Here is a 10,598-nt window from a genome sequence, read left to right as displayed (position 1 = left end):
TTCAAACACTTTTACCAGAAAATATCTAGACCATAGAGAGATCAATCATGCAATCCAAATTTCAACAAGCTCTACAGTAGTTCTCCACTAATAGGTTTAAACTACATGATGCAAGAGCTTAAACATGATCTATGAGAGCTCAAAACAATTGCCAAGTATCAAATTATTCAAGACATATACCATTTCCCACATGAAGCATTTTCTGTTTCCAACCAAATAGCAATCAACGAAGCGGTTTTCAACTCCGCCATGAACATTAAAAGTAGAACTAAGAACTCCAGTGTTCATATGAAAAAGCGGAGCGTGTCTTTCTCCAATACAAGGATTGCTAGGATCCGATTTTATTCAAACAAAAACAAAAACAAAAACAAACAGACGCTCCAAGTAAAGCACATAAGATGTGACGGAATAAAAATATAGTTTCACTAGAGGTGACCTGATAAGTTGTCGATGAAGAAGGGGATGCCTTGGGCATCCCCAAGCTTAGATGCTTGAGTCTTCTTGAAATATGCAGGGATGAACCACGGGGGCATCCCCAAGCTTAGACTTTTCACTCTTCTTGATCATAGTATATCATCCTCCTCTCTTGACCCTTGAAAACTTCCTCCACACCAAACTCAAAACAAACTCATTAGAGGGTCAGTGCATAATCAAAAATTCACATGTTCAGAGGGGACACAATCATTCTTAACACTTCTGGACATTACCCAAGGCTACTGAAAGTTAATGGAACAAAGAAATCCACTCAACATAGCAAAAGAGGCAATGTGAAATAAAAGGTAGAATCTGTCAAAACAGAACAGTCCGTAAAGACGAATTTTTTAGAGGCACTTAACAGGCTCAGATGAAAAAGCTCAAAAATAATGAAAGTTGCGTACATTTCTGAGGATCACGCATGAAATTTTTCAGAATTTTAAGAGTTTCCTACAGAGAGATCTACTCAAATTCGTGACAGGTAAAAATCTGTTTCTACGCAGGAATCCAAATCTAGTATCAACTTTACTATCAGAGACTTTACTTGGCACAACAATATGATAAGGAGAGATTGCTACAGTAGTAACAACCTCCAATACACAACAAAACAGTAATAAAAACATACATGGGTTATCTCCCAAGAAGTGCTTTTCTTTAACGCCTTTCAGCTAGGCGCATAAAGTGCAAATCAAGTATTATCAAGAGAAGAAGCATCAACAGAGGTGTTTCGAGTTTTCTTAACTATGCATTGTATCTTATCTATGTAAGAAACTCCTTTTTCATTACCTTTAGGCTTACTATCCTCCTCAAATAAATTTTCAGGAACAATCCAATCAAAATTCTTTTCTAATGCCTCATGCATTCCTATGAGTTTATAAGGTATTGATATTTTAATCTCCCCCTCACAATTGGCTTTATTAGTGTATCTTAGCCTATCTTTTTCCCTCTTTTCAAGGATATTTGCAAAATTGGTACAGAAGCCTAGCATCTTATGTCGAATAAAGACTTTCCTAGCTTCTCTAGCTACATCACCAAATTCTCTAAGAAGGGTTTCTAAAATAAAATCTTTCTTCTCTCCTTCTTTCATATCACCGAGTGTAAGAAACATATGTTGCATTATTGGATTAAGGTTTACAAATCTAGCTTCCAACATGTGTACTAAAGAGGCAGTGGCAATTTCATAATTAGGAGCAAGTTTTACCAAGGATCTACCTTCAAAATCTTTAACTCTACTAACATGAGTGAAAAATTCTTCTATATTATCTCTTCCAATGATAGACCCAGTTCCTACCGATATATCTTTCAAAGTGAACTTAGGGTGAAGCATGATGAAATAAACAAAAGTAAACTAATAAAGTAAATGCAAGTAACTAATTTTTTTGTGTTTTTGATATAAGAAAACGAACAAGACAGAAAATAAAATAAAGTAAAGCAAGTAACTAATTTTTTTTTGCGTTTTTGATATAAAGAAAACAAACAAAACAGAAAGTAAAGTAAATTAAAGCAAGACAATAAACAAAGTAAAGAGATTGGATGTGAGAGACTCCCCTTGCAGCGTGTCTTGATCTCCCCGGCAACGGCGCCAGAAAAATGCTTGATGGCGCGTGAAGCACACGTCCGTTGGGAACCCCAAGAGGAAGTTGTGATGCGTACAGCAGCAAGTTTCTCTCAGTAAGAAACCAAGGTTATCGAACCAGTAGGAGATGAAGGCCACGTGAAGGTTGTTGGTGGAGGAGTGTAGTGCGGCGCAACACCAGGGATTCCGGCGCCAACGTGGAACCTGCACAACACAATCACAATACTTTGCCCTAACTTAACAGTGAGGTTGTCAATCTCACCGGCTTGCTGAAAACAAAGGATTAAACGTATGGTGTGGAGAATGATGTTTGTTTGCGATGAACAACAGAGAACAGAGATTGCAGTAGATTGTATTTCAGATGTAAAAGAATGGACCGGGGTCCACAGTTCACTAGTGGTGTCTCTCCAATAAGATAAATAGCATGTTGGGTGAACAAATTACAGTTGGGAAATTGACAAATAGAGATGCACATACATATATCATGATGACTACTATGAGATTTAATTAGGGCATTACGACAAAGAACATAGACCGCTATCCAGCATGCATCTATGCCTAAAAAGTCCACCTTCGGGTTAGCATCCGCACCCCTTCCAGTATTAAGTTGCAAACAACAGACAATTGCATTAAGTACTGCGCGTAATGTAATCAACACAAATATCCTTAAACAAAGCATCGATGTTTTATCCCTAGTGGCAACAGCACATCCACAACCTTAGAACTTTTTGTCACTGTCCCAGATTCAATGGAGGCATGAACTCACTATCGAGCATAAATACTCCCTCTTGGAGTCACAAGTATCAACTTGGCCAGAGCCTCTACTAGCAACAGAGAGCATGCAAGAACATAAACAACATATATATGATAGATTGATAATCAACTTGACATAGTATTGAATATTCATCGGATCCCAACAAACACAACATGTAGCATTACAAATAGATGATCTTGATCATGATAGACAGCTCACAAGATCTAAACATGATAGCACAAGAGGAGAAGACAACCATCTAGCTACTGCTATGGACCCATAGTCCAAGGATGAACTACTCACGCATCAGTCCGGAGGCGGGCATGGTGATGTAGAGCCCTCCGGTGATGATTCCCCTCTCCGGCAGGGTGCCGGAGGCGATCTCCTGAATCCCCCGAGCTGGGATTGGCGGCGGCGGCATCTCTGGAACTTTTCTCGTATCGTGGCTCTCGGTAATAGGGTTTTCGCGACGGAGAGAATATATAGGCGAAGGGGCAGAGTCGGGAGAGGCTCGAGGGGCCCACACCCTAGGGCGGCGCACCCCCCTTCTTGGCCGCGCCGCCAGGTGGTGTGGGGCCACCTCGGCTCTTCTTCGTTTCCTCTTCGGACTTCTGGAAGGCTCCGTGCAAAATAAGACCGTGGGCTTTTGTTTCGTCCAATTCCGAGAATATTTCCTGTGTAGGATTTCTGAAACCAAAAACAGCAGAAAACAGGAACTGACGCTTCGGCATCTTGTTAATAGGTTAGTGCCGGAAAATACATCAAAATGATATAAAGTGTATATAAAACATGTGAGTATTGTCATATAACTAGCATGGAACATAAGAAATTATAGATACGTTCGAGACGTATCAGACATCTAAGCGCACTCGATGTCAGGTCAAACATGTCGCAACGATATCATTTACCGTCATAAACTTGAATCAAACTGCAAGTAATACTTCATTGTAGCAGGTCAACCATGGGCACACTACATGGATGTTGTACATGCATTTCGTGTTCTATGGGCATACAAAATAGCATCTATGCTAGGTTTTATATGTTTTTGTATAACCACTCGGTGAATTACTCATATCTATAACTTCTTATACCCCTCCGTCCCATTAGAAATGTCTTAACTTTGTTCAAATTTAGATGTATGTGGACACTATTTAGTAAGTGTATACATCCGAATTTAGAGAAATTTAAGACATATTTCATGGAACGGAGGGATTACTTTCACACAATGTTACAAGGCTTCCTATGTGAAACAGACACCAAGTTTGACGCGATACTGCCAAACAAATCATAATGGCTAGTTCCTGGTTTCACACAACCGATAGATAAGCAATCACAAAGGCATCCAAAGTGGCGATGCCAAATTTGACACCTAATTACCATGTCATTTGGTCACTAGATTTTAAATATATATTGCGCATATGTGAGTGTCGATGCCAAATTTCGCACGCCACATCGTTTGCAGTCATAAGTCGAATTCAGGACATCAGAAAGTGTTGCGCCACATCCTATGGCAGTTTTACATGTATATCCAATGTATGCCATTGCTATCATGCTGCCTTCGTAAATGTTGGATTGGCGGTCAAATAAGACAACCATTATAATCAAGTGAAGCATTTTTTCTCCTATTTTTAAATATATGGCAACATTCGAGTGGTGACGATCACAAGGGCGCATCCTGCTGACTAGGGTTGAGTCCTGATAGGGCGAATTTTTGGTTACTCACCAAGGTGGGCTATTCCTTCATAAGAAAGTTAACATGGCTCTTTCCCTATTGAACTTGTTTAGATTTTGTCAAAAAGAATACAAACAGTTTTTGCAATATCTTAAGACAAACACACACACACAAAATGAACGGTTGCCCTTTCAATTATTAGGAAGAGGTGTGTTTACATTGTTGTCATGCGGAGGATGAAGAGAGCAAGTGTGAAGTGTGTGCAACGAAGGAAGCGAGCAACAATTCTTTGTTGGGGAAATATTTCGGTTTTTTCTTTACTTTCAAAATGATACAAGAAAATGCATAATCTATCAACCATCTTCGTGTGAAAGTGACGATATTTGAAATAACAAACCCTATTCTCTAATGTTTCGATTGGGTCGGATTTATTTCATGCGTTGGCACCTAAATGTTGTCTTTGAGAAATGCGCAATTCGACCAATTAATCTCCATTTTCTTTCACATGTTTTATTTTTCAAGAATGTTTTCTTTCCCATGTTAATATAGACACTCCAAAAGAAAGATGAGTCGGAGCACTACCCAAACGGTTTGCTTGGCACATTCTATATTTGATTATATTCCCTAGATTTTAAAATAAGTTGCTCAGTTTTTTTTGACACGGACATATCTATACACCAAAAATATGTTTAGATTCACCTATATCTAGACGAACTTGAGCAGCTTATTTTGACACGGAGGAAGTACAAGATTTTAAAACAATTCCCTTCAAGTGCTTCTTGTTTTGCTAGAAAAGTCAAAGTTCCCTGAAAATTTTAAACCTAAAACGAAAGGCTAGGTCCCCCGTCTGAAGCTGAAGTGCACCCTTTCCCAAGTTCCTCCCAAGTCTAATTTTGGATAAGCACTGCACAGTTTAGACAAAATAATTTTGGATGAGCATTCCCTCAAAAACTTGCTGTCTTGCTGATCACTCCGGGAAGGCCATATTTTAAGATCGACCTCGATCGGCTTTGACGAATGGCTGAAGGTGGCGGTGCCCTGGTTATGGGCGGTTGTATTTAGGGTTAAGGCACCAAGCTGGCGGGTCAACTGGAGAAGCCGTAGGATGGTGCAGGGAAGTGCGATTGTGGGGAACAGAGCTGCGGCAAGGACGGAGGAGGGCGAGGTGGCGGCTAGGGCGCAACCGGCGGTAGACATCCGCCGTTGTTTACTCCGATTGTACGATTCATGTTCCCGACGGAGCACCTGCACTACAGGAATTGCACGCTGCGCCGACGGCCGGCGGCCCTCGGCGTACCACCGCCTCGCCCTCGGCGTACGGTACGCCGACGGGGACCCTCGGCATAGCTCCTCGGGGAAGGTCCGCCTCGGCAGAAGCCAGGTGGCCCTCGGCGTAGAGGAGACCGTCGGCGTAGACGACGAGGGCCGAGGGCGAGGCCCACCCGTCGGCGTACTACCCCTCGGCGTAGCACGCTAACGGGCGACGTCGGCCTGACGGACGTTACCACTACGCCGAGGGTGCGGCCGTCGGCGTACACCGCCACGCGGCGGGCCCTGGCGAGCCGTGGCGCACGCTACGCCGAGCGTCTGGCCGTCGGCGTAGCCGAACACGTGGCGCATCCTGGACGCTCCCCGGCGCACGCTACGCCGAGCGCCTGCCCGTCGGCGTAGTCGACCACGTGGCGCATCCTGGGCATCACGGCACATGCTACGCCGAGCGTGTGGCCGTCGGTGTACCGCTGACCATATGGTCCAGGTCGACACTATGCCGAGGGGTAGCCCGTCGGCGTAGCACTGACCATATTTTTCTTTTTTTTGCTGGTTTGGTTGTTTCCCAGGATTAGCAGCACATTAAATCACAACATAATTCACACGAAATAGAGTAAGTGCAAATAGACATAGCACGAACTTCAAGTCTCATAACATAGTTGCGGATACATAGTCGTAGTCTCATAATATAGGTACAAGTGTCATAGTGTCATAGTGCGGATACATAATAGTGCGGATACATAAGTAGCTCCTATGGGACAACTAGAGGAGCTCGTCGCCGCTAAACACCGGCCCGGGCCGATTCCTTCCGGTAGAAGCTGCGGAAGAACCACCGGGAGAAGGACCGGGAGAAGTACCGGGAGAAGTACCGGGTGTAGCACCGGGAGAAGGACCACCATGATGAACCGGTGTCATGTCCCTCCCACCACCCTGGTTTCCGGAACATCCCGTTCCCTACACACATGTTCCCGAGATGTTAACAATTTGCGAGGCAAAGGAAAGCCGTAGTATTCGGTTTGGCGAAGAACTTACCGTTGTTCTCCCATAGTACTCCGCAGCGAAATTTTCCTTCGATGGCATGTTTGGCGCCGGCCCCGGAAAGGGAGGCATCGGCCCTAAATCCACTGTCTGTCCAGTTTGATTGGCCACCATCGACGCCTGCAAAATAGTTTACATGTCAGTCTTTGCAGAAATGAAGCATCAAACTAGGGGAAAGTGGGACTTGTCATCATTTGCGAAAACAAAGGTTGGAACTTACATGTATATATGCCATGTACTCCATGAACTGCTGCTGGTGCTGGTTGAAGGCCACCTGATATTCTTGATGAGCGGCCACGTAGGCCGCCTCGAAGTCAGGCTACAATTTCACAAATTCATGTCTCGTTAGCACTTAGCAATGTATGAATGAAAGTCGGAAAGAGGATGGAAATGAGGGAAACTTACGTCGTATGCGGGTTGTTGCCGAGCCCGGCGACGAGGCGGGAGAGGGGGGCTGTCCTTGGTGAGTCCCACCTTGAGACGCGTGAAGGTCGTGGTGAGGGTATGCTTGACGGCCTTGTTCAGCATGGCGAGACGGCCATGCGGCAACCCTCCGGACGACAGGACCAACGACTCCTCGTCGACCTCCGCGCTCATGGGGTCATCCACCTCCGGGTGACGATGCCTCACCATCTCGCAGTAGTTCTCGACGTCCTCGGCGTAGGTGCCGAAGTACTCAGGGAGCGAGGGCTGAGGCTGCGAGAGATCGGGCTTCTTAAGCCGCATCTTGTTGTATATCTCGAGGTCAGACATCTCCTCCTCGGGTCCTAACGCGGCCCTCTGCATCGCGAAAGGAAATGTTGTGAGTACCAACTTTGAACCTGAAGGAAAATAAAATGTATACATACCGTCTTCCCCTTGTAGCGCTCGTAGCTGAGGTTTCCCCCACAGTGTGTGCCACCGTCGCCTCGGTTCTCCGCGTTCCGCCTCGCCACATCTGCAAAGTCCTCGTCCATCTTGAGCCACCTCGTCCTAACCATCTCCTCCCATGCCTCGGCATGCGGCTCGGCCCAATCGGGGATAACCTGAAAATGCAATACTCAACTCAATCTAATGCAATCACAACTTAGTAGCAATGTAGAATCTCATTGACATTTTACTCACCGACATGTAGTCCTCCACCGTCATCTCGTACTCGGCCTTAGCATTCTTACCGACAATGTCCGGCTTATGGACCCTCTCGCCTCTCTCTGCCCAGAAGTGACCCGCGGACGTGATCCTTTGGTTGTACCACACCTGCGGTGTCAACCTCTCACAAGTCGCCCGCAAAGTCCTGTTCGCGGCCGTCTCCTCAACCTCGGGCGCCACACGATAAAAACACTTCAATCATGCAAAAAACAATTGTGAGATTCATGAGTTAGAACATTGGGGTCATCAAATATGAACGAAGCTCGAGAAAATATGTCTTACCCAAAACTTTCTCATCACGGCCTCAGCAGCCGTCGGGAAGCCTACGCCAGGGGCACTCTCGTAGTCCGTCCAAGTAGTGGCTAGCTTCTTCTCGCCACTGGGACGGCCGAGGGGATAGTACTTGCCCGGCCAGAACTTCCTAAGCAAAGCTCCAATCATGCTGCTAGGCAGGCGCCCCTTGACCCCCGGAGGAAATGTCCAATTGCTGCACATGAAAATCAAACATTAGCACATGAAAATCAAACATTAGTGCATGAAAATCGAAATTGCCAAATTAGTACACTTACTCAGGGCCAGCAGGAATAATAAGGGTCTTCGCCTCATGGGTCTTAGGCTCCTTCCTCTCGTCGGGGACTCTCGCTTCCCCATGAATCTTCAGTGCCTTCGGCCGCCCATCCTCCTCCGGAGTCTCAAACCCGCGGCTAGAGTCCTCCTCGGCTCTAGACTCCGTCTCCGCCTCCTCTCTAGACGTCCCCTCCAAAAAGAACCCAGAAGCAACGTCGCCTGAAGCCGAGGGTGGTGGCTCAAAGTCCGGTCCTCCCCAGCCACCTCCACCTCCACCTCCACCTCCTCCCAAGCCACCTCCAGCTCCACCACCTCGTCCCCGTCCTCGTCCTCGTCCTCGTCCTCCTCCTCCTCCCGCGCCGTCCTCGTAACGCGAATTGCGACGCGGTGCCCTCTCACTCCTTCTAACATTGTTCTTGCGTTGTTGCATCTTCTTAAGCAAGCTCGACGAGTCCTCCTTGCCGCCGCTCATATTGTTCAATCACCTGCATTGAGAAAGAGAAAACAATTAAGAAGCATGTTGAAAAATATATAAATAGTAAGCATAAAGACACTAAACAATTAAGAAGCATGTTCAAAAATATATAAATACTAAGCATAAAGATACTAAACAATAAAGAAGCATGTTGAAAAAAATATAAATACTAAGCATAAAGATACTAAACAAATAAGAAGCATGTTGAAATATAAACACATAAAAGACCCTCACCAGCCGTCATCAATCTCATCGTCAATCTCATTTTGTTTCTCCTAGCCACTATCACTATCACTATCTTTTGAGTAGTAAGTTGGATCTTGATAGACGGGTGGAGGCTCATCATCGCTATCATCTTCCACTTGTAACTTCTCGAGCATATCTATGACCTTTAGATCCACCACTGACTCACCACGAGTTTCTGCATCGTTCCCGAGGTCCTCTTCAAGAACACATTCTAACTCAAAGTGCCCGAAGTCCTCTTCCTCTTGATAGAAAATTCCCTCGTATGTTACAGGGTCAATGTTGTTGTAATCGTCCTCGGAGGGAATCGGTAGGTTACCATGTGGCGATACCTGGAACACGACTTCCCAGCCGTTGAGGGCCGCTTTCTGGCATGGGTACGGCAAATAATAAACTTGCTTGACTTGGTGAGCAACAATATAGACATCGGCTCCGGTATAGGTGGTGGAAGGCTTAACTTCAACTAACCCAATGGACTTGGTAATTCTCTGTCCACCTCTTGGGTCGAACCAATGACACTTGAACACAACGAGATTGAGTTGTTTGTTTGTACGATTGAAGGTCAGCTCGTATACATTCTCTAACCTCCCGTAGTAATCAAAGGTATCGGATCCTTTAGTGAAGACACCAGTATTTATCGTTTTTGGATTCGCCGGCCCTTCCGGGTGTGTCTCTGTATGGAATCGAAACCCATTCACGTCATACTTCTCATACTTCATGACGTCACGGTTACAACCTTGGGAAACACATCTCAACTCATCTGTCATCTCAACGTTTGCATCAGCTCCCTACAAGCACAGTTCAAATTTGTTGTGTGCATTAGTTACGTGGAATAACAGGGACAAGTCACATATTGGTAGGTAAGAGGGACAGCTTAGACATTACTTTTTTCATGAACCAAGACACAAAGTTTATTTTTACTTCGGGAGCACCCTCTTTCAGTAGAGTGTCCAACTCCGCGCCCATGGGATCGCGCGGAAGCCACCACTGTTCATCCGTGAATTCGCTGAAAGGATACAATAAGCATTAGACCGAGTTGAGTGTAGGTGATCGAAACTAGATACAATAAGCATTACACCATGTTACCTAATGAAATCGTGACCGCCATCGTCGTCGTCCCCCCCCCCCCCCACCACTTCCTTCATGTTCATAAGCACATAGAGCATTATGCAATCCTTCTCTTCCCTCTCCAATCTATATTTTTGTCCTTTACCAGCCTTGCCACCGGGACATTGGAATAGTTGAAGCTTGGGTCATTCATGGGCACGTCGACATTGTAACGAGAGACCGGGTTATGCAGAGTGGGAACTTCATCAGGATAGTGTAGGATAACGTTGCATAGAAAACAAAAAATTTCCTACCGCGAACACGCAATCCAAGCCAAGATGCAATCTAGAAGACG

At 45.3% G+C, this 10,598-nt stretch overlaps 1 long non-coding RNA gene across 1 annotated transcript; it reads right to left on the bottom strand.

The window, feature by feature from the left end:
- Nucleotides 1–6,507: 6,507 nt before the first annotated feature.
- LOC139830922 (uncharacterized) lies at nucleotides 6,508–7,250 on the bottom strand. Its single transcript, XR_011744439.1, has 4 exons — nucleotides 7,189–7,250; nucleotides 7,004–7,102; nucleotides 6,778–6,903; nucleotides 6,508–6,699 (listed from the first exon to the last, which is right to left on the bottom strand). It is a non-coding gene; the product is annotated as an uncharacterized lncRNA (long non-coding RNA).
- Between the last annotated feature and the right edge of the window lie 3,348 nt (nucleotides 7,251–10,598).

The sequence above is a fragment of the Lolium perenne genome, chromosome 4 (assembly GCF_019359855.2).
Source record: "Lolium perenne isolate Kyuss_39 chromosome 4, Kyuss_2.0, whole genome shotgun sequence".
Classification (NCBI taxonomy): domain Eukaryota; kingdom Viridiplantae; phylum Streptophyta; class Magnoliopsida; order Poales; family Poaceae; genus Lolium; species Lolium perenne.
Note: the sequence above shows the minus strand (reverse complement) of the source record. Positions and strands in the feature narration are given on the sequence as shown.